The sequence below is a fragment of the Myotis myotis genome, unplaced genomic scaffold (genome assembly GCF_014108235.1).
Source record: "Myotis myotis isolate mMyoMyo1 unplaced genomic scaffold, mMyoMyo1.p scaffold_m19_p_19, whole genome shotgun sequence".
NCBI classification, from domain to species: domain Eukaryota; kingdom Metazoa; phylum Chordata; class Mammalia; order Chiroptera; family Vespertilionidae; genus Myotis; species Myotis myotis.
The window spans coordinates 8,436,071-8,460,755 of NW_023416323.1; the positions used below are offsets into that span (position 1 = coordinate 8,436,071).

The 24,685-nt window shown below is 40.2% G+C and overlaps 1 non-coding gene across 1 annotated transcript; it reads right to left on the minus strand.

Annotated features, from left to right (window-relative positions):
• Positions 1 to 576: 576 nt before the first annotated feature.
• On the minus strand, positions 577 to 710 carry LOC118674933. Its single transcript, XR_004973772.1, has one exon. It is a non-coding gene; the product is annotated as a U11 spliceosomal RNA (small nuclear RNA).
• Positions 711 to 24,685: the final 23,975 nt, after the last annotated feature.

Sequence of the window (24,685 nt, forward strand, 5' to 3'; positions counted from 1 at the left end):
CTTTTTTTCTCTCTTTAAATCGTTGCTTTTGATTACTAACCCCAGTACATAGGATCACCCAATTGGGGACACTCTAAGAGACTGCAGGGGAAAGTTGTTCCCTTGGAACCTGGGGATTAGAGCAGGGAGTAACGATCAGAGAACCAGCTCTGGGGCAATCCATTCTCCCAAGTCAGTATTAAGTGCGACAGGGAAAACAAAATCTAAATACTGGCTAGAGGGGACTTATAGCCCCGGAGGTCAATCCAGAAACACTGCCACCCAGGGGTTAAATCACAAATTGACTCTTGTGTAAACACAAATAAAGGAGTCTAAGACACAAAGAAATACTGCCTGCTTGAAAATCAGGACTGTGGCTTACAACACAGAGGAGCAGTTGAACGCAGGGAACTTCAATATTCTCTGACAACTTACAGGAAACAAGTGGGCCAAACAGAACAGTAGAGGAAGTGAATGACCTTCACTACTGCACATTTTTATTTTTTCATCTTTTACTTAAGAAACCATTTTTTCCCTCACTTGATTTTACCTTTTTAATTATTATATATTTATTTATTTATTCATTTATTTTTTTTTACGGGAACCAGGACCAATGATCACCAGCTGCCCAAGTACCAAAAAATTATGCTTCTGAAATCTCTTGATGTCGATTCCACACATAGAGCAATCAGGCTGCTCTATGTGTGCCATGCACGACAGAAGCCTATATTTTTATTTTTAATCAGTATTACCACTACTATTTTACCTTTTTTTAAAGTGTCATTTTATTTTCTCTTTATAATATTTTGGGATTAGTGTTCTACATTCTATTTTCATTTTTCCTTTAGCATCGTTTTACTCTATCTCAACTTTACCTTTATCCAACACTCTCTTCCTCACTTATCCCATTTTGTTGTCCTGTTTCTCTTACCCTATTCCTGCTTTAGATTTTCCCTATTCCTTCTTTTCAGTCCATTAAAAATTCATCCTACTTATACATCTAATTTCTGATCCCCTGTTCTAAGTCCATACACACCTCTGTCTTCTCTTTCTTCACTATCCAATTTTTCTTTTTTCTCCCTTCCCTTTTTATTTTTGTTATTGTTTTCTTGTTTTGTTTTATTCTAGGTTTTGTTTTGTTTTGCCTTGCTTTCTCTCTGTCCTATTGTTGTTGTTTGCTTTATTATTGATTAGATTTTTTTGTGCCTGTTTGTGAGATTGTTTCTCTTTTTTGTGTTGTTTTTATTTATTTTTTGCTTCTATTTTCCTTCTCTTCGCTTGATATTAGTTGTTTGTAGTTTGCATTCATCTCTGGGTGTTGATTGCATTTTTTGGGATTAGTGGTTGTTCTATTGGAGTTTTCTCCCCATATAAGTAGTTTTTCCCCCCTTCTTTTTTATTCTCTTTCTTTTCTCTCATTTTTTTTTGCTTTTGTCAGTATCATTTTTGTACTCCTTTTTTTCTTATCCCCTAATTCTCTTTTTTTCTGGTGGTGATCTTTATTTGGAGTAATTAGTATCGTGAATACATTTGTATTCAGTGCCTTGTGCGTTGTGCCTTGTTGTGTTGTATTTTGTGCCTTTAAATCAATGCAGGAGAGAGAGAGAGCTACATAACCAGACACTAAGAGGAGAGACCTCATGGGGGGAACAAAGAAACAGCCCGCATATGAAAGAAAAGGAGGCATCACCAGAATAGGAAGTAAACGAAAGAGAGGCAATCAATATGTCAGAGAAAGAATTCAGAGAAATGGTCATAAAGTCGCTGAAAAGAATGGAAGACAAATTCAACAATATAGGTAAAAACCAACAGGAAATGAAGGAGAACCAAGAAGTAGTGAAAAATGACATCACTCCTATAAAGAACTCAATTGAAAGCATCAACAATAGACTAGAAGAAACAGAGGACCACATCAGTGAACTAGAAGACAAGGTAGGAAAAAACACCCAAGCAGAGTAGCATCTAGAAAAAAAAAACTTAAAAAACAGAAGGAGAGACTAAGGGAATTTTTGGGACAACACAAAACAAAACAACATCCACATAATAGGGGTGCCAGAAGGAGAGGAAACTGAGAAAGGAATAGAAAACCTGTTTGAAGAAATAATGACAGAAAACTTCCCAGATATAGGGAAGAAAAACTCACACAAATCCAAGAAGCTCACAGAGTCTCAAACAAAATGAACCCCAAAAGACCAACGCCAAGGCACATTATAACTAAATTGGCAAACACCAACGACAAAGTAAGAATTTTAAAACCGGCCAGAGAGAGAGACAGAAAGTTATCTACAAAGGATCCCCCATCAGACTAGTGACTGATTTCTCAACAGAAACACATCAGGTAAGAAAAGAATGGGCCGAAACCAGTTTGGCTCAGTGGATAGAGTGTCGGCCTGCGGACTGAAGGGTCCCTGGTTCGATTCTGGTCAAGGGCATGTGCCTGGGTTGTGGGCACATCCCCAGTGGGGGGTGTGCAGGGGGCAGCTGATCGATGTTTCTCTCTCATCGATGTTTCTAACTCTTTATCTCTCTCCCTTCCTCTGTAAAAAATCAAGAAAATATATTTAAAAAAGGATGGAATGAAATGTACAAAGTCATGCAAAGGAAGGGTCTGAATCCCAAGAATACTGTACCCAGCAAGGCTATCAATCAAAATTGAGGGTCAAATCAGGAGCTTCACAGACAAAAAAAGACGAAGAGAGTTTACCACCATCAAACCAGCAATGCAAGAAATGCTAAAGGGTCTGCTGTAAAAAGAAGAAATAGGAAGCGAAGAAGGAACACAGGGGCAAAAAATAAAAATGGCGACAAACAAGTACCTATCAATAATAACTTTAAATGTAAATGGATTCAATGCCCCAATGAAAAAACAGGATAGCTGAGTGGATAAGAAAACATGGCCCATATATCTGCTGTCTACAGAAAACCCACATCAGAATAAAGGACTCACACAGACTGATGGTGAAGGGATTGAAAAAGCTTTTTCATACAAATGGAAATGAAAAAAAGCTGGGTAGCAATACTTATATCTGACAAATTAGATCTCAAAGTGAAGGACATAACAAGAGATAAGGAAGGCCAGTTCATAATACTAAAGGGAGCAATCCAACAAGAAAGAATAACTCTGGGAAACATATAAACACCCAATACAGAAGCACCCAAATACATAAAACATCTTATGAAGGATATCAAGGGAGAAATTGACAGCAATACAGTCATAATAGGGGACATTAATACCCCACTATCACCTTGGACAAATCCTCTAAACCAAAAATCAGCAAAAAAAATCAATCCTAAATGACTCAGTAGATCAGATGGAATTAATTGACATCTTCAGAACATTTCACCCCAAAGCCACAGAATATACATTCTTCTCAAGAGCACATGGGTTATTTTTAAAGATAGACCATATATTGGGTCACAGGCACAGTCTCTTCAAATTCAAGAAGATTGAAATCATATCAAGGATCTTCTCAGATGACAAAGGCATAAAACTAAAAATCAACTACAATAAAAACAATCCAAAAAAATCAAACACCTGAAGGCTAAATAGCATGCTATTAAAGAATGACTGGGTTACCAGAGAGATTAAAGAACAAATAAAAAGCATCATGGCAACAAATGACAATGAAAACACAACAATCCAAAATCTATGAGACACAGTGAAAGCAGTCTTGAGAAGGAAGTGCATAGCTCTACAAGCCTACTGCAAAAAAACCCAAGAAACAATGGTAATAAATTACCTAACCCTACAACTCAAAGAGTTAGGAAGAGAGCAACAAGAAAAGCCCAGCATAAGCAGAAGGAAGGAAATAATAAAGATCAGAGCGGAGATAAATGAAATAGAGACTAAACACACACACACACACACACACACACACACACACACACACACACAATACAAAAGATCAAAACCAAGAACTGGTTCTTTGAAAGGATAAACAAGATTGATGAACCTCTAGTCAGGCTTACCAAGAAGCAAAAAGAGAGGTCCCATATAAACAAAATCAGAAGTGAAAAGGTGAAATAACAACCGATCCCACAGAAAAATAAATGTTTTTGAAAAATACTGTGAACAACTCTATTCCAACAGAAAGGACAACCTAGACTAAATGGACATATTATTACAAAAATACAAGCTCCCAAAACGTAACTAAGAAGAATAAAAAAACCTGCATAGGCAGATAACTACCGACGAAATTGAAGGAATGATAAAAAATCAGCAAACAAAAGCCCTGGTCTGGAAAGCTTTATAGGGGAGTTCCGCCAAGCATTCAAATAAGAACTAAAACCTACCCTCCGAACTATTCCAAAAAATTCAATAGGAAGGCACACTTCCAAGCTCTTTCTATGCAGCCAACATTACCCTAATCCCAAAACCAGATATAGACACCATAAAAAAAAGAGATCTACAGGCCAATATCCTTAATGAACATAGATGTTAAAATCCTGAACAAGATTCTAACAAATCAGATTCAGTAATACATTAGAAAGATCATACACCATGACCAAGTGCAATTTATTCCAAGGATGCAAATCAATAAATGTGATACATTATATAAACAAACTGAGAGACAAAAATCACATAATCATATCAATTGATGCAGAAAAAGCATTTGACAAAATCCAACACCTTTTCTTGATAAAAACTCTCAGCAAAGTGGGAGTAGAGGGATCATACCTGAACATAATAGAAGCCCTATATGACAAACCTAGAGCCAGCATTATACTCAATGGGGAAAAACTAAAACCATTTCCTCTAAGAACAGGAACAAGATAAGGATTCCCACTTTCACCACTCCTGTTCGACATAGTACTAGAAGTACTAGCCATAGCGATCAGACAAGAAGAAGAAATAAAAGGCATCCAAATTGGAAAAGAAGAAGTAAAACTATCCTTATTTGCAGATGACATGATACTATACATAGAAAACCCCAAAGACTCCATCAAAAAACTACTAGACCTAATAAATGAATTTAGCAATGTAGCAGGATACAAAATTAACACCCAGAAATCTATGGCCTTTTTATACACCAATAATGAACTCACCGAAAGAGAAATGAAAAAATCAATCCCATTTACCATTGCACCAAAAAAATTAAGATACCTAGGAATAAGCTTAACCAAGGACGTGAAAGACCTGTACTCAGAAAACTACAGGACATTGAGAAAAGAGATAGAGTAGCGGTTCTAAACCTGTGGGTTGCTACCCCTTTGGCGATCGAATGACCCTTTGACAGGGGTCGCCTAAGACCATCCTGCATATCAGATGTTTACATTATGATTCATAACAGTAGCAACATTACAGTTATGAAGTAGCAACGAAAATAATTTTATGGTTGGGTCACAACATGAGGAACTGTATTTAAAGGGCCAGAAGGTTGAGAACCACTGAGATAGAGGAAGACATAAACAAATGAAAGAACATACCATGTTCATGGATTGGTAGAATCAACATCATTAAAATGTCCATACTACCTAAAGCAATCTATAGACTCAGTGTAATACCTATTAAAATACCAATGGCATATTTCAAAGATCTAGAACAAACTCTCCAAAAATTCATCTGGAATAAAAATAGACCCCGAAGAGCCACAGTTGTGCTGAGAAAGAACAAAGTTGGAGGGATCACAATACCAGACATCAAACTATATTACCAAGCCACGGTTCTCAAAACTGCCTGGTACTGGCACAAGAACAGAATAGAGGACCCAGAGATTGACCCAAGCCATTATATTCAATTAATATTTAACAAAGGAGGCAAGAGCACACAATGGAGTCTAAACAGGCTCCTTATAAATGGTGCCTGAAAATTTGGTCAGATACATGCAAAAAAAAAAAAGAAATTAGGTCACCATCTTACACCATACACAAAAACAAACTAAAAATGGCTAAAGGACTTGAATGTAAGATAGGAAACCATAAAAATTCTACAAGACTTCATAGGAAGCAAAATTGCAGATATATGTTGTAGCAATATCTTTACAGACACAGATTCTAGGGCAAGAGAGATTAAGGAGAAAATAAACAAATGGGACTACATCAAAATAAAAAGCTTCTGCACAGCAAAATAAACCATCAACAAAACAGCATGAAAGCCCACTGCATGAGAGAACATATTTGCCAATGTTATCTCCAATAAGGATTTAATCTCCAACATTTATAAGGAACTCATACAACTTTACAAAAGGAAGATAAACAATCCAATCAAAAAATGGTCAAAGGACCTAAATAGACACTTTTCAATAGAGGACATTCAGAAAGCCAAGAGACACATGAAAATATGCTCAAAGTCACTAATCATCTGAGAGATGAAAATCAAAACAACAATGATGTACCACCTCACATCTGTCAGAATGGCTATCATCAACAAATCAACAACTGACAGGTGCTAGAGAGCATGCAGAGTAAAAGGAACCCTCCTTCACTGCTGGTGGGAATGCAGACTGGTGCAGCCATTGTGGAAAACAGTATGGTGTTTCCTCACAAATTTAAAAATGGAACTGCCATTTGACCCAGTAATACCACTTATAGGAATATATCCCAAGAAACTAGAAACACCCATCAGAAAGGATATATGCATACCTATGCTCATAGCAGCACAATTCACCATAGCTAAGATTTAGAAACAGCCTAAATGCCCATTAGCAGATGAGTGAATTAGAAAACCATGGTACATCTACACAATGGAATACTACACTGCTATAAAAAAAAAGGAATTCTTAACATTTGCAGCAGCATGAATGGAACTGGAGAGTATTATGCTAAGTGAAATAAGCCAGCCAGTAAAAGAAAAATACTACATGATATCACTCATTTATGGAAAATAAACAACATTATAACCTGATGAATAAAAGATGGATACAGAGGCAGAGAAGCATTGAACAGACTGTCACATTACAGCAGGAAGGCTGGGGAGTGTTGTGGGGAGGGTAAGAGATCAACCAAAGGACTTGTATGCATGCATTTAAGCATAACCAATGGACACAAGACACTGGGGAGGTGGGGTAAGGGCATGTACCAGGGGTTAGGGGAGGCCGGGGGAAGCTCAATGGGGATAAAAAAGAGACATATGTCCCTTTTGTAATACTTTAAAGAATAAAATAAAATAAAAAAGAAAAGTGAGTCAATGGAAGGATGACCAATGCTATTAGATACTGTTTTCAGATCATGTAATAGGAAGCTTATGAACTGGCTATTGGATTTAGCTATAGTGAAGCTTTTGTTGATCTTGAGAAGAGCAAGGGTATTTTGTTTGTGCGTTTGTTTGTTTGCTTTGGAGTGGTAGAAGTAAAAGGCAGATAAAGACTGAAAACTGATGACTATGCATAGAGATAACTACTGATAGGCATTTTGCTGCTAAAGGATGTAGAGAGATAGGTTTATAATTATGAGCAATAGGAATAGGAGAATGTTTTAAGGATGGGAGATGTAATAGCAATTCTGTACGCTGGTTGGAGTAAACCACTAGAAGGGAAAAATGACAAAGAAGGAAGAATCACTGGAGGAATGACCTCACACAGGTTAAGATTTAGTGCATGAAGGATTAACTTTAGATAATATGGAAAGTTTATTCCTAGTAACAGGATGGCAGAATATGGGATGCAGGTGCTGGGAAATGAGTACATGAGGTGGAAGAAATATTGCGAAATGTTTCTCTGATTTCTTCAGTGATACGAAGTGGTAAGCAAACATAGATGAAATTTATGGGGGTTAAGAGATTTGTGGTTTCAAGGAAAAGATATGAAATAGTTGTTAGAGTGAGAGATATTTAATGGTCTATGGATGTACAGTATGATTGCCTGGAAGCATTAAGGGCTAGTAAAATGAAAGAGCAAAGGTGCTAGGTAAGCAAAAAGAATATTCAGGCTTAAAACTGTTTATACAAGATATTTGGCATTATAGTTAAACAGCAGCAAGTAGTTTGAAAGCCTATTAAGTTTTTGAGGGAAATGTACTGCTAATGAAACTCTGTTGCAGGGTTTCATAACAGTTCTCAGGCTGTGGTACAAATCCATCAGGAAATGATCCATTTATGTAATTTTTCCAATGATATATATGGAACAATATATGTTATGAAAGCATATCTATATACATATCTAGAATGTAGTCTTTTCATTTGCTTTTAAAAAATATGTAAATGGTATATTCTGTTTATAAAATGTGCCTTACTTTTTCACTTACATATTTTGGCAATCTTTCAAGTTTCTATTGCTGCATAACAATAACCCAAACTTGACTTAAAATATAGTGATCATTTATTTAGTTCACACATCAACAAAAATTTGGACAGGGCTTGGCAGCAAAATCTCATTCCTGAATCATACAGTATCAGATGGGGTGACTTGAAAGCTAGGAGTTACTTGATAGCTAAAGACTGGGATAATCTAAAAACTCACTTGTCTGGTAATTGATTCTGGCTGTCAACTGAACCTCAAATAGGGCCATTATGCAAAATACCTACATGTGATATTTTCATGTGGCTCTAGTGTGTCCCAAAGAACAAGGTTCATGCAGGTTTATTGATTGATTGTTGACACTATTACAGATGTCCCATTTTTTTCCTTTGCCCACTCTACACAGCCCCAACCTCCTTTGGCCTTTACCAAACTGTTGTCTGTGTCCATGGCCCATGTATATATATTCTTTGGCTAATCTTTTTGCTTTTTTAAATTAATACTCACCCAAGGCTGTTTTTCCCTTTGCTTTTCAAATGGGGCAGGGGACGAGGGAGGGGAAGGTGGGAGTGAGAGAAACATTGATGTGAGAGAGACATATTGATTGCCTCCTTGCATGCACTCCAGCTATGTGTCCTTGGCCAAGAATCGAACTCGAGACCCTTCAGTGTGTGGGCAATGCTCTAACCACTGAGTTACATCAGCCAGGGTTCTTCACCTTCATTTCCCTCATGCCCCTCTCCTCTGACATCTGTCAGTCTGTTCCATGTATCCATGCCTGTGATTTTATTTTGTTCTTCAATTTACTCATTAGGTTATACATGTAAGTGAGAGCATATGGTATGTCTTTCTCTGACTGGCTTATTTCACTTAGCATAATAATCTCTAGGTCCATGCTGTCACGAAGGGTAAGAGCCATTTCTGTTTTTACAGCCTCATAGTATTCCATTATGTGAATGTATCATATAATTTTTTTTAAAATATATTTTATTGATTTTTTACAGAGAGGAAGGGAGAGAGATAGAGAGTTAGAAACATCGATGAGAGAGAAACATCAATCAGCTGCCTCCTGCACATATCCCACTGGGGAGGTGCCCGCAACCCAGGTACATGCCCTTGACCGGAATCGAACCCGGGACCCTTGAGTCCGCAGGCCGACGCTCTATCCACTGAGCCAAACCGGTTTCGGCATGTATCATATAATTTTAACCCATCCACCTATTTATGGGTAAATGCGCTGTTTCTAGATCTTGTCTCTTATAAAAAGTGCTACTGTGAACATAGGGGTGCATATATTCTTTCTGATTAGTGTTTTGGGATTCTTAGGATATAGTCCCTAAACAGAGATCACTGGGTTAAAAGGCAGTTAGTTCCATTATTAGGTTTTTTTGAGGAAACTCCCCACTTTTTCCATAGCGGCTCTGAACCAGTCTGCATTCCCACCAACAGTACACTAAGGTTCCCTTTTCTCCACGTCCTCACCAGCACTTGTTAGTTGACTGGTTTATTGATGGTAGCCATTCTGGCAGGTGTAAGGTGATACCTCATTGAGGTTTTAAGTTGCATCTTTCTTGTGATTAGTGATGTTGAACATCTTTTCATGTGTCTCTTGGCCATCTGTATGTCCTCTTTGAAGGAGTGTCTATTCAGGTCCTTTGCCTATTTTTTATTTTTATTTTTTTATTTTTTCCTATTTTTTAATTAAGTTATCTTCCTGGTGTTGAGTTGTATAAGTTTTTTATATATTTTGGAAATTAACCCCTTATCAAATGTATCATTAGGAAATATGTTCTCCCATTTAGTGGTTCCTTTTCCATTTTGTGGATTCTTTTTTTTTTTTTTTTTTTTTTTTTTTTTTTTTTTTTTTTTTTTTTACTGTGCAGCTTTTTATTTTGAGGTAGTCCCATTTGTTTATTTTTTCCTTTGTTTCTCTTGCCCTAGAAGATACATCAACAAAAATATTGCTAAGTGAAGTGTCTGAGATTTTACTTCCTATATTTTGTTCTAGGATGTTTATGGTTTCACAACTTACATATAAGTCTTTTGTCCATTTCTTGTTTATTCTTGTGTATGGCATATTTTGGGGCTTTAGTATCATTTTTTTTTCATATAGCTGTCCAATTTTCCCAACACCATTTATTGAAGAGATTGTTTTTTACTCCATTGTATGCTTTTGCCTCCTTTGTCAAATATCAATTGACCATATTGATATGGGTTGATTTCTGGGCTCTCTGTTGTGTTCTATTGATCTATATGCCTGCAGGAACTTTTTATGATTTAGTCTCAGAAATTACATATCACTCATGCTATACTCCTTTGATTGAGGCAGTCTCAGCTCAATGAAATGTCCACATTGTAAGAGGAGCCTGTGGGATGGGATATATTATGGCCACTTGTGTAAAATACAGTGTGACATAGAGATGTTTTCTTATCTAGCTTTGAAGTCATGTAATATCACTCCTGTCTTTCCTTATTGGTTTAGGCCAGTGGTCGCCAACTGGTGGTCCATGGACCACTGGTGGTCTATGAGGTCAGAAAGGTTGGTGACTACTGGTTTAAGGAAACCTTTGGAGCAGTGGTCGCCAACCAGTGGACTGTGAGATCCAAAAGATTGGCAACCACTGGTTTAGGCAGTTACATCTTAGTGGGAAAGTGTCACATTGTCAGTAGAGCATATGAGGTGGAATATATTTTGGTGGGCAATTTGGGAAAATACATTCTGTCACAGGAAACCTTTCATATATAAAGTTTCCTTAATTTTTGATGGTATATGTATTAGCTATAGCTAATATATGTATTATTTTTATTGATGTACTATAATTTTGGCAGACTACTGGAATTCTATTTTTTCTCTGGTCGCATATCTACCAAGCTGTGTACCTAATTTTCCATTCTCCCTTGTGGATCTGTGACTCCTTGCAGGACATTTGGTCCTGTCCAAAACATCAGTGGAGATATTTGGTACATGCCCAAAGGTCCTTGATATTTAATCACATTTGGCTAGACAGCCACAATTCAACTATTGGACCAATAAAACATAACTTTTCTGATGTACTAATCCTGTAAACTGAAAGTATAAGTAAATGTCATGGGACATTTTCTAAGCATGGACATTTTGGACAAGACTAATTTTTTTGTGACTAAATAAAACATCAGAAATCATACTCAATTTCCCTATCATTTGCTAAAAAGTAATTTCCATAAGAGTGTAAAAATACTAGTACGTGATATCCTATAAAATAAAAGCCTAATATGCAAAAAGACTGAATGGCAGAATGACTAGTGGAATAACCGGTCACTAAGACATGCACTGACCACCCGGTGGCAGATGCTTAACACAGGAGCTGCCCCCAGCCTGCAGGCCCCAGGCCAGCCAAGGCAGGTGCCAGCAGGGGACCCCCAACTGCCCTATTGGTTGCCCTGGAGAGGGAGATGACCAGCAGTGGTGATGGGGGGAAGGGCTGGCTGGTGAGTGGGCTGGTGACTGGTGGTGGCGTCAGGGCGATTGTGGGGTGGGGCTGGCCAAGGGAGGTGACCAGTGGCCACAGTGGGGGGTGGGGCTGGTGACCTGGTGGTGCCAGGCTGGCCAAGGTGGGTGCCAGTGGGGGCCCCCCAATCACCCTGTGGCCACCCCACAGATTGACCCTGATCACCAACCAGGTTGTAAGTTGCATTTTTACCAAAGGCGCCTAGAGACCCTACCCATGCATGAGTTTCATGCATTGGGCCTCTAGTGTATATATAAAAGCCAAGCAACTGAAACGATGGAATGACCAGAATGACTGGTCGCTATGACATGTACTGCAGTGGCCAACTGGCCCGATCAGGGCCCAATTACCCGCCCCCCCCAACCTCCCGGAGCCCAGCTGGCCAGGCTGGCCAACTGCCTGCAGTCCCTTCCCCTGGCCAGCCCTGCTCCTGATCGGCCCCCACCTTCATCAGGGGCATGGCTGGACAGCCAGTCTCCTATGTCCCCTTGTACTGGGCTGCATATCGGGGCGCGCTATACTGTCTGTTCCTGGAACAGACAGATAGGAAGGTACTGACATCAGGTCAGGCCTTGAGATATGGTCTCATGGTCCCTCCTCAATATACTGTGCTCTCTGTTCCCGGAAAACATAGATAGGAAGGTGATAATGCTATACTGTGTCGGGAACAAATTGTGTAAACAAGGCTTTGTAACTTTGTAGTTTTTGCAAATAAATAGGCTGTAACGCTTGCAGTCATTGCTGCAGTTCAGCCTTTGCTTTGGTGGAGTGCTGGGACTGCAGACAGCTGGCCAGCTTAATAAAAGTTCCTAAATTTAAATTCTGAGTCAGTGGTCTATCTCGCTGAGCCAACCCATAACACCCTCACCCCCACTAGTCTGGCCCCGATTGGCCCTCATCAGGGTGGGCCAGCCGGACCCAATCTGTGCATGAATTCATCCACCGGGCCTCTAGCTAATTATAATTAACTAGGGCCCCAGTGCACAAATTTGTGCACCTTGAAAGGAACTGTGAGCCATGAGGCTGCAGTGGGCACAGGGATGGGTCTTAGCCTATCCTCTGCACCTCCACCCAGCCTCTCCTGCCATGGCCTGTGGTTCCCTGTCTGCTAGCAGCCATGCTCCCACCGCTCCCACTGCTGCTGCTCCCACGCGCTGAGCTGACGGTGCTGGCCCCGCTCAACCCACTGATGGCATAGAGAGATCGGGGCAGTTTCCAGCAGTGGCTGCGAGCAGTGGCTGCTGCCCAAATCACCCCTCAGGTGCAGGGGGAGGTAGAGAAGGCCTCAGGGGAGATCGGGACCAGCACCAGGTGCTGGCAGCAGGTGTGGGCGTTGGCTGCGAATGTGAGTGGGGTCAGCACCAGCAGCAGGTGTGAGCAGCCGGTGGGACCATGGCACAGGAGCAAAGAATTTTCAGTAACCACCAGAGGCTCACCCTGATGACAGCGACCGATGCCGTGCCTTAGTCTGGTGCCCCCATTCACCTGCTCCACTATCCCGCCATGGCCAATGCCGCCATGTTCTGTACTCTGCTGCCCGCTGCCAACGCTCACCTGCCCTCTGATGGTCAGCACACTTCATAGCAACCGATTGTTCACTTGTTCTGCTGTTTGGTCTATTTGCATATTAGGGTTTTATATATATAAATGTAAATATTTAATTTGCTATTAAATAATATATTTTACTTCCAGTTTGGGACCAAGATGGAATATAAACAAATATTAATCTATGGTAAAAGAGTAACTATAAGATATAAAAGAACTCTGAAGAGTATTGAAAAGCTAAGGGAAAGTTTCCAAGGAAGTTGCATTCAATTTCTAAGTCAGATCATTAGGTGTAGTTTCATCCTCACTATATTATAAAGAATCTTGGTGGGTTTCCTGGGGCAGAGCTAATCTACAGTCATTTAGCAAGTAGAAAACAAACCTTGAGGACACAATTTAGTTGCATCTGGTAGAGTTGAAGTGCAAGGCTTGGAGAACACAATATCTACATTGAGAGCACCATGGGAAACTATGAAGGCTATAGGTAAGCCACAGCAAGTGGGCAGGCACCTAGGAAGAATCAGAAGCCGCTGTAGCCCAAGGACTACAGTTCACATGGTCTGTGTTGGGAAAGAAGTTGGCCTTGGCTGAGCTGCGGAGTTCCCAAGAGATTACAATGATTGGCACATGACTGGGCAGAGTACCACTGAATGTTCTTATATACCCACACTACTAGACAACCATGTAGTAAGACAAATAAAATGCAAAATACCACATCAGGACCAGAAAGAAGCACCTGTTGAAAAAATTAACATCATACTTACTGTAAAGAAGAAAATGCTTAGAAGTTAGTCCATTATAGCAGAGCTGAAAGTTGAATTTGGAGTTGTGAAACAATGAACTGATAACTGGCACAACAGTGAATAAATACCTTGAAAATATAGGCTCCTTTCAGTAAAAAACTCAAGTTAATTGAAAAATAATGAAATGTATATACAGATAGTTCACAGGAGAGAAAGCATAAATTACCAATAAACATAAGCAAAGTTGTTCATCCTTATTAGTAACTAGGAAAATGTGAACCAGAACTACATTGAGATGCCATCTCACAGATATATCTGTTAGAAAAAATAAAGTTAGCAAGTATCAAGAGTAAGTGAGGAATGAGGATTTGGAGAAATGGTAATTTTGTCTGCTGGTAAGAGTAAAAACCATAACTACTTTAAAGAGATGGATAGTACTTATTAATTTTAAAAACCCACATATCCAATGACTTAGTGTGTTAAACTTTTAAAAGTCATATCTATAATTAAATATATTATTTACAGAGCAGACCACTAACAACAGAATGCACATTCTTTTAGGCACTCATAGAACATTTACCAAGATAAGGCTATATACTGGGTCTTAAATATCAGCAAATTAAAATAACCTAAATTATAGAGAGTATGTTCTCTGGCCATAATGGAATCAAAGTAGTATCAATGAAAGCAATACCAACAGGAAATACAATTGGAATTAAACTTCTAAACAATTTATAGATCAAAGAGGAACTCTCAAGGGAAATAAAAAGTATTGAACTGAATAAAATAGAAAGTACACAGACATTCATAGCAGTTTTATTTAAAATAGCCCCAAACTGAAAACAACCCAGATGTCCTTCAGCAGGTAAATTATTAAAGAAGCAGTGGTACATCTATACCAGGCCCTCATAGCAATTAGTTTTTTAAAGCATGAACTATTGATACAACAACTTGGATAAATTTTCAGGGAGTTATGCTGAGAAAAAAAGCCACTCTAAATAGGTTACATAATGTAAGATTCCATTTATTTAAAATGTCAAAATTATAGGAAGATAGAAAACATGCGTGGTTGTCATGGCTTAAGGATGGGGGAATAAAAAACAGGATGCATATGGTTATAAAAGGGAAACAAGGGATTAATGTGATGGAATTCTGTATGTAAGTTGGTGGTTACACAAACTTAAACATGATAAAAAATTTTTAGAACTAAACACAGACACATACACACAAGCACAAGTAAAACTAGGAAAATATAAATACTAGGTCTACTGGTTAATAATGCGGATTTTTTCAATAGATGTAGTTATACCTATGTTGATATATATGCAATTTGATATGTATGCTACTTTGTTGTATTGACAACAAGCTTCAAAACTTCACGTCAAATTTTCTGAAGGTGTTAACATAATAGGTATCTTTACACTTAAAAATGTCGAATTTCGTGCCCCAAAAAAGAGCGTGTGCGGGAAGTTTTAATTCATTACTTTATTTTGAAGAAAATTGCTGCTGAAAGTTATCGTATACTTCGAGAAACTTATGGTGAACATGCTCCATCTCAAGATACTTGTGAACACTAAACACTTTAAAAGTGATGATTTAGATGTGAAAGACAAAGAACGTCCAGGTCAATTTGAACCACGCTTTGATTGTGAAAGGACCAGAATGTGCCAGAAGACACAGCAGAGTAATTTTGCTTCATGATGACACACCATCACACACTTCAAAACCGGTTAAAGACACATTAAAAGATCTTGCCTGGGAAGTATTAACTCACCCACTGTATTCACCAGACCTTGCTCCTTCAGATTACTACTTGTTCCGATCGATGGCACATGCACTTTCTGAGCAGCACTTCAAAACGTACGAAGAAGTGGAAAATTGGGTCTCTGAATGGTTTGCCTCAAAACAAGAAATGTTCTATTAGGACGGTATCCAAAAATTACCTGAAAGATATGGGAAATGTATAGCTAGCGATGGACATTACTTTGAATAAAGCACCTTTGATGTTTCTCTTGAAATTATCGCGTTTTTCTTTGATTACAAAATCCGCATTATTAACCGGTACAGCTAGTAATGTCGGTGGATTGTATCAATGTCAATATCCTGGTTGATATTTCATTAGAATTTTGTAAGATGTTAATTTTTAGAAAACTGGGTAAACTATACACAGGATCTATATAATTAAATATATTCAATGCTAACCTATTGTTTTACTAAAATTTTCCCAGTAAACTTGATTGGATTAAGTTTGCCATCCAATAGATTTCTTTAAAAAGACTGGGTGTTTATACATATTGCAAAAATATTTTATATAGCCTTGTACTTGAGGGAAAGTGGCTGGATGTAAAATCTTTGACCCGTGTTACTGCTTGAGGTTTGGAAAATGCTGTTCTCTCTTTGGGTTTGTTCTTAATTTTTGAACAGTAAAGCTATTGCCCTCCCAAAAGAATGGAGAAATAAACGAAAACCAAGAGTATGCTAGAATTTTAAGAATATTTGCTTCACATTTCTAACTTCATTATTTTTTAGACTATGATATACTATAGAACTAACCCATATCTTTCATCTCTCTTTGCCAAGTGCATATCATATCTGGTACAAAAATGTAGCAAACATTGTTGTACTCAATTCAACAAGTGAATAACTTTTAAAAAAGATACAGGTTACAGGAGATAAGATGCCTAGAGAGTAACTGGAGGCTGTGTACCCATGCTCCCAGCCAGGAACCAGAGTTACAGCTAAAATACTGAACACTCAACATGAAAAACCAAGAGAAGTGTAGCTAATTGGACACATTATATCTAAGGAGCACTGAAGAAACAACAAAAAGGCTGGTAAGAGGAGAGGAGTCACTGAAAGGGGGAGCCGCCCCCCCCCTCCCCCAGAGCAGGTGCGCAGCTGAGAGGTCAAGTGATATGGGCTGCAAAGCTCCTTCCTCTTGAGAGTGCAGCGTCTCAACCCCATGCAGGGATCCCAGACCCAGAGCACAGAGACTGGGAGAAGAGCCTGTGTAACATTGAACAGAAGGAACCAAGGGAATTTGGAAGACTAAGATTGTATCTTCCCAGTGAAGGAGTGCTCTGTTGTTGGTGCTGGAAAGGTGGTGGTGCTGTGGTGTTTGGGTCCAGCAGAGGAGCTTGTGGGCTGCACACACCAGTGACTTTGAGGGACCCTCTACTTTCTATAGAGGCATTGCCCAGAGCCACAGTTAGTAACTAAACTGTTTAGCAAGTGAAAAGGATTCTCCCGTCTCCAGTGTGGGGTTGGAATTCCATCCTATGGGATTAGCAGCACAGTGGATCAAGAAAGGTCAGATTTTTGGCTGGCACTGAGAATTTCAGCCCTCACTTTGCTGAGACCAGCCACATGGATAGATCAAAGTCTGTGCGGGGCTGATTTTATATCCCCTTGTACTTGGACCCGTGGTGTGAGGATGCTGGTTCTGTGCAGAGAAGGGATTTTTGGACTGTGTCCCTTGAGAAGGCTTCTATCAGGGAGACAGATGAGTTAGTGCTGGGCTTTGTGACTGCACTGTGGGTAGGCTTATCCAAGCTCCCTGTGAGTTCAGCCCGGCAGCCTCTGGAAGGAGAGGTAGAGCCCATCTCCCCTGTAGGCTGTAAACACCTCCCCGCTACTTTCCCCCACCCCCTCAATCAGGAAGCTGTATGGTTCAGCTCTGTGAAGTCCCAGATACCTCTGCTGGGTACAGTTAAGGGGATGGGGCAGGAGAGCAACTCCAAGTGGGACATTCCAAGTGTGAGGCCCTTAGAGCTATTGTCTGAGACCAGAGGAAGTGCTTAGCCTTCTCCTATAGGCTGAGCTGGCAACATTCTCAACCTGATACTCTTGATCAATCCTCCTGAGACCCAGGGAAGATTGCGGACTGTACCCAACCTGAACCTGCCACCTTAGGGGAAATGAGTTGGAGTCTCTGGAAGAGACTAAGGAATTTGGATTTGAAGCAGAGACTATTTACCCCATGTTGAATGCCTATGTAATCTCAAGGCTAGCCTGGTTCCATCCTAAAGACTCTCTTCAGATGGCACTGGAGGAGTGTGTGTGTGTGTGGGGGGGGGGGTAGAGTAGCTGCCAGGTGGAAGTGGACATCAGGGAGCCTCAGTCTGACCATAGATTTCCCCCTGCTCTAAGCTAAAAGAAGCCAACCCATTTACACTGATTGAACATAGGTCTAGCAGATGCAGACACAAACAGTGAACAGAGTGGTAACTATACACAGGCAGCCCAAGAGCAATTACACACAATGTCTAATAGCAACCTACATCTGAAACCCATCCAGAAGGAACCCAAAGGGCCCAGGATTATCACAATGAATGGTGGGCCTCAGATGATACCAGAGCTCAATCCAACTAGACAAAAAAAATAAAGGGACACCCAAAGGAGGATCCTGGAAGGTCCTGTACCCTGCTGGGAACAACCCTGCCTTTGAGGGCATAGTGTATCGTACAAGGTGATAAAATTTCACCTCTATAGACACCCAGCCTGAAGGGTTAATGAATGTGCCACTGAGCCTATCAAGAAACCTCAATACTGCATCTGCAAAGCAGTTTTCACACCGTGGTAGGGGTTGACCCTCATAGTCAGTCAGCCTGAGGGTTGATTCCAACAACAAAAGGTACATCAGCAATCAAAACACAAACAGGAGGGTCCAAACAACCTACATAAGAGACATTACTAGAACACTCAGCTCAGAAATCAAGGAGACTGCACTACTGGGAGCCACATGACACCTACAACAGCAGGTCAACCCACCAAGATTTGGAATCATAGCAGTCCTATCTAAAACATAGAAATAAGTACAGAGAGTTGGCCAAAATTAGAACACAAAGAAACAGGCCCCACATGAAAGAAGAGGAGGAAACTCCATAAAAACAGCTAAATGGAGGCAAGTAATTTATCAGCTAGAGCAGTGGTCGGCAAACTCCTTAGTCAACAGAGCCAAATATCAATAGTACTTCTTCAAAATAGACTCGCCCAGGCCGAAAACCGACTTCTGCGCATGGGCCATGAAGTTTCAATTGCACTGTATGTGCGTGCCCGCATGTGGTATTTTGTGGAAGAGCTACACTCAAGGGGCAAAAGAGCCACATGTGGCTTGTGAGCCGCAGTTTGCTGATCACTGAGCTAGAGAATGCAAAGTACAGTGGGGCCTTGAATTACGAGTTTAATTCGTTCCGTGATGGAGCTCTTAACTCAAATTACTCGTATGTCAAATCAAAAAGTGAACGAGTGAGACATGTGATGCTGGGCTGATGTTGTGGCATTCACTGTGACGTTCACTGCACCAACTAGCACTGGGGTATCTGAAGCTGGCTCATAACCCGAATTTTAGCTCACAACTCAAAGCAAAAAATTGGCTGAGAGACGGCTTGTATCTTGAAAAACTCATTAGTTGGGACACTGGTAAGTCAAAGCCCCACTGTAATGGTTAGAAGGGTGCTCAAGGAACATTGTGAGAACAACAACATGAAGAAGGATATAGAAACTATGAAAAATAATCAGTTGGAAATGAAGAAAGCCATGTCTGAAATACACAATACACTGGAAGGAATTGCCAGTTATCTGCATGAGGCAGAGGATCAAATCAGTGAATTATGCCGGGAGCTGGTCCATGCTTGCTGTTTCAAGGGACCTGGCATATATGGCATACTGTTCTTAATATGTTTGCTCACCTTCTTGGCACTATGTGTTTTAACCAAGGTCACCTCTCTGAGAAAGGTTGTTTCCCCAGGTAGGGATTTTCCCCTGAAGTTAGGGAGGGAATAAAACCTCTTAACTAGTGCCAGGTGAGTAATTAATCACTTTAACTAGGAACAATCATGCTTAAGCTACATAATCTTTACTCCCTGGAATGGAGATAAGAAACGCCCTAACCTTTGTAATAGAGATTGGTAGGATTGAATCAACTGGTATAAATACAGATGTAGTAATACAGCAAGACACAGATCTTAGAATACGGAACCAAGAGAGACGGAACCTAGGCACAGAACCTACACAGAACGTTCTCTAGAGACAGAAGAACTTCGCTGGAGAGAACATGGCAAAAGTTCCTGGACAGAAACTGGCCTCAGAACCTAGAGACAGAACCTAGCGAGAGAACATGGCAAAAGATCCTGGACTGAACCTGACTACAGAAATTGGCAAGAGAACCTGACTAGAACCTGGTGACTGAACCTGGCTGGAGAACCTGGACAGAACCTGGCTGGAGAACCTAGCAAGAGAACATGGACACAGACCCTGGCAGGAGATCCTAAGCAGAACTTCGCTGGAGATCCAGACCAGAACTTGGCTGGAGATCCTGGCTGGAGATCCTGGCTAGGCTGCTGATCAACTGAACGCTGTCTCCGTGTCCTTCCTTCTTCGCCGACTCCGTCTACACCTTTGGGGACCCCTGGACCCGCTGGGGTTGGACCCCGGCAGAATTAGATGACAAAATATATAAAAAATTAATCAGAACATTAAAAAGACAAAATAATATAAAAGCAGGAAGATAGTTTAAGGCAGTGGTTTTCAACCTGTGGGTCACAACCCCTTTGGCAGTTGAACAACCCTTTCACAGGGGTCGCCTAAGACCAACCTGCATAACAGATATTTACATTACTATTCATAATAGTAGCAACATTACAGTTATGAAGTAGCAATGAAAATAATTTTATGGTTGGGTTACAACATGAGGAACTGTATTTAAAGGGCCAGAAGATTGAGAACCACTGGTTTAAGGGAACTTTGGAACAATATGAAACAACATCATCCACATCATGGGGGGGGGGGGGGCAAAAGGTGAGAAAGCAAACAAGGGATAGAGAACCTGTTTGAAAAAATAATGACAGAAAATTTCACTAGCTGATGAAGAAAAATGGCACACACATTCCAAACAAGATAAACACAAAGAGGCCCACATCAAGACGCATCATAATTTAAAAGGCCAAGATTAAATACAAAGAGAGACTCTCAAAGGCAGCAAGAAACAGTAAGTTACTTACAAAGGAGATCCTATGAGGCTTTCAGCTGATCTCTAAACAGAAAAATTTCAGATTAGAAGGAATTAACATGAAGTATTAAAAGGAATGAAATGCAAGAACCTGAAACGAAGACTGCTCTGTGCAGCAAGGCTATCATTTAAAATTGAAGGCAAACTAAAAAGCTTCCCAGATAAAAAGAGACTAAAGAAGTTAATTTCCCGGAAAACCAAGATGGCGGCATAGGTAAACACCAGAGTTTGCTGCCTCAAACAACCACTTCAAAAATACAACTAAAAGATGGAACGGACATCATCCAGAACCACAGGAAGGCTGGCTGAGTGGAAATTCTACAAGTAGAAGGAAAGAGAAAAGCATACTGAGACTCAGAGGAGGTGCAGTGCGGAAGTAAGATACTAAAGTGTGGAGGTGCATGCGGAGAGGGCTGGCGGCTGAGGGCACTGTTGTCAATTTCAATCAGGAGGGAGTCTCAGGCTCTGAGCTCCAGTTCCGGGAGATTCTCTATGGACCCAGACTCATACGGGAGAAGCGGGACTGTCTGGCATCAGTCGGAACTCGAGGGCAGCTTTCTCTCAGAGGGGCTGGCAGGGATTTCGAGGATACTGAGAAGCAGGGACAGCATAACTGCTAGCCCTGCCCTGTTGATCCCATGGGACCCGCCACACCCAACCCCTGCAGGGAGGCTTTTGCTGGATAGCCTCAGGCAAAGGCTAGATTAGCACCTCCTTAGAGATCCAGGAGCCAGGAAACCCAGAGGTCAGAGTGGGACCATCCAGTTTGCAGCTCCATGGAATCATAAAAGACACAGTAAGGGGCCAGACTCAGTGAGCACCAAAGCCCCATTGAAGCAAGTCTTGCCCTGGAGGGGTTTCTCCAGCACAGAAGTTCTCCCACTTCAGACACAGCTGATTCTCACAGCCAGTTGGCCTGGAGGTCAATTCCTCTCAGCGATACCTACAACAGCCAAGGCTTAACTACAACAAGACTGTGCACAAAGAACACAAAAGGGTGCACCAAGAGTGTCCTCCTCAGGTAATTGGGGAGGCTGAACCACTGGGCCCTAGAGGACACTTAGCACAGAAAACCACTTTATCAACACAGGGAAGCATAAAAAATGCAAAGACAAAGAAAAAGGACACAAATGACAGAAATGGAGGAAAGCAAACTACTGGATATAGAGTTCAAAACCACACTTTTAAGGTTTTTCAAGAATTTTCTAGAAACTGCCGATAAACTTAATGAGATCTACAAGAAATCTAATGAGACCCTCGAGGTTGTGATAAAAGACCAACTGGAAGAAGCTCTCCCACTGCAGACACAGCGGACTCTCATAGCCAGTTAGCCTGGAGGTCAAATCACCCCCGGTATTGCCAACAATCAAGGCTTAACTACAACAAGACTGCGCACAAAGACCACTAGGGGGTGCACCAAGAAAACATAAAAAATGCGGAGACAAAGAAAGAGGACAAAACTGTCAATGGAGGATATTGAGTTCAGAACCACACTTTTAAGGTCTCTTAAGAACTGTCTAGAAGCCGCCGATAAATGTATTGAGATCCTCAAGAAATCTAATGAGACCCTCAATGTTATGATAAAGAACCAACTAGAAATTAAGCATACACGGACTGAAATAACGAATACTATACAGACTCCCAACAGCAGACCAGAGGAGCGCAAGGATCAAGGCAAAGATTTGAAATGCAAAGAAGCAAAAAACACCCAACTGGAAAAGCAAAATGAAAAAAGAATCCAAAAATACGAAGATAGTGTAAGGAGCCTCTGGGACAGCTTCAAGCGTACCAACATCAGAATTATAGGGGTGCCAGAAGATGAGAGAGAGCAAGATATTGAAAACCTATTTGAAGAAATAATGACAGAAAACTTCCTCCACCTGGTGAAATAAATAGACTTACAGGTCCAGGAAGCTCAGAGAACCCCAAACAAAAGGAATCCAAAGAGGACCACACCAAGACACATCATCATTAAAATGCCAAGAGCAAAAGACAAAGAGAGAATCTTAAAAGCAGCAAGAGAAAGAAAGTCAGTTACCTACAAGGGAGTACCCATACAACTGTCAGCTGATTTTTCAACAGAAACTTTGCAGGCCAGAAGGGAGTTGCAAGAAATATTCCAAGTGATGAATGCCAAGAACCTACAACCAAGATTACTTTATCCAGCAAAGCTATCATTCAGAATTGAAGGTCAGATAAAGAGCTTCACAGATAAGAAAAAGCTAAAGGAGTTCATCACCACCAAGCCAGTATTATATGAAATGCTGAAATGCATCCTTTAAGAAGTGGAAGAAGAAGAAAAAGGTAAAGATACAAATTATGAACAACAAATACACATCTATCAACAAGTGAACCTGAAAATCAAGTGAATAATCTGATGAACAGAATGAACTGGTGATTATAATAGAATCAGGGGCATAGAAAGGGAGTGGACTGACTATTCTTGGGGGGGAAAGGGGTGAGGGGGATTCGGGAAGAGACTGGACAAAAATCGTGCACCTATGGATGAGGACAGTGGGTGGGGAGTGAGGGTTGAGGGTGGGGTGGGAACTGGGTGGAGGGGAGTTATGGGGGGAAAAAAGAGGAACAAATGTAATAATCTGAACAATAAAGCTTTAATTAATAATAATAATGATAATAAAAGAAGTTCATTTCCACCAAACCAACACTGCAATAAATACTAAAGGCACTGCTTTAATATAAAGAGGAATACAGCATAAAAATGGCAATAAACAACTACCTGTCAATAATAACCTTAAACTAAATGGATATAGGGCCCTGGCCAGTGTGGCTCATTTGTTAGAATGTTGTCCTGTGCACTGAATGGTCATAGGTTTGATTCCCAATCAAGAGCACATACCTGGGTTGCAGGTTTGAACCATGACCCCAGTCAAGGTACATGTGTGAGGCAACCAATCAATGTGTATCTCTCACAGCGCTCTCTCTCTCTCTCTCTCTCTCTCTCTCTCTCTCTCTCGCATGCGCATGTGCACATGCATGCTCTTTTTCTCTCTCACCCCTTCTCCTTTTCTTCCTCCTCTCCCTCCCACTCTCTAAAAATAAATAGAAAAAATATTCTTGGAAGAGTATTACCAACAACAATAAAAGACATGGGGTAGCCAAATGGATAAGAAAACATGACCCATATATATATGCTGTCTACAAGAGACCCACCTCAGAACAAAAGAAAAACACAGTCTGAAAGTGAAAGGATTGGAAAAAGACATTCCATGCAAATGGAAACAAAAAAGAAGCTGGGTGGAAATATTTATATCTGACAAAGTAGACTTCAAAACAAAGGCCATAAAAGAGACAAAGAAGGTAACTACATAACAGTAAAAGGATTGAGTTAAGAGGATATGACCCTTATAAACATATATACACCCAATATAAGAGCACCAAAATATACTTAAATTTTTTTTTTACTTTAATGGAGATTGACAGAAATACAATCATAAAAGAAGACTTTAACACCCCACTGAAATCATTGGATAGATCTCCCAGACAAAAAATCAACAAAAGAAGAGTGACCATAATGACTAGATCAGATGGATTTAATTGATATTTACAGAACATTTCATCTCAAAGCAGCAGAATATACATTCTTCTCAAATTCACATGGAACATTCTCAAAGATAGATCACATGTTATGACAGAAAAGAAGTCTCAATAAATTTAAGAAGTTTGAAATAATATAAGCATCTTCTTGAATTCAATGCATGAAATTAGAAATTAACTACAATAGAA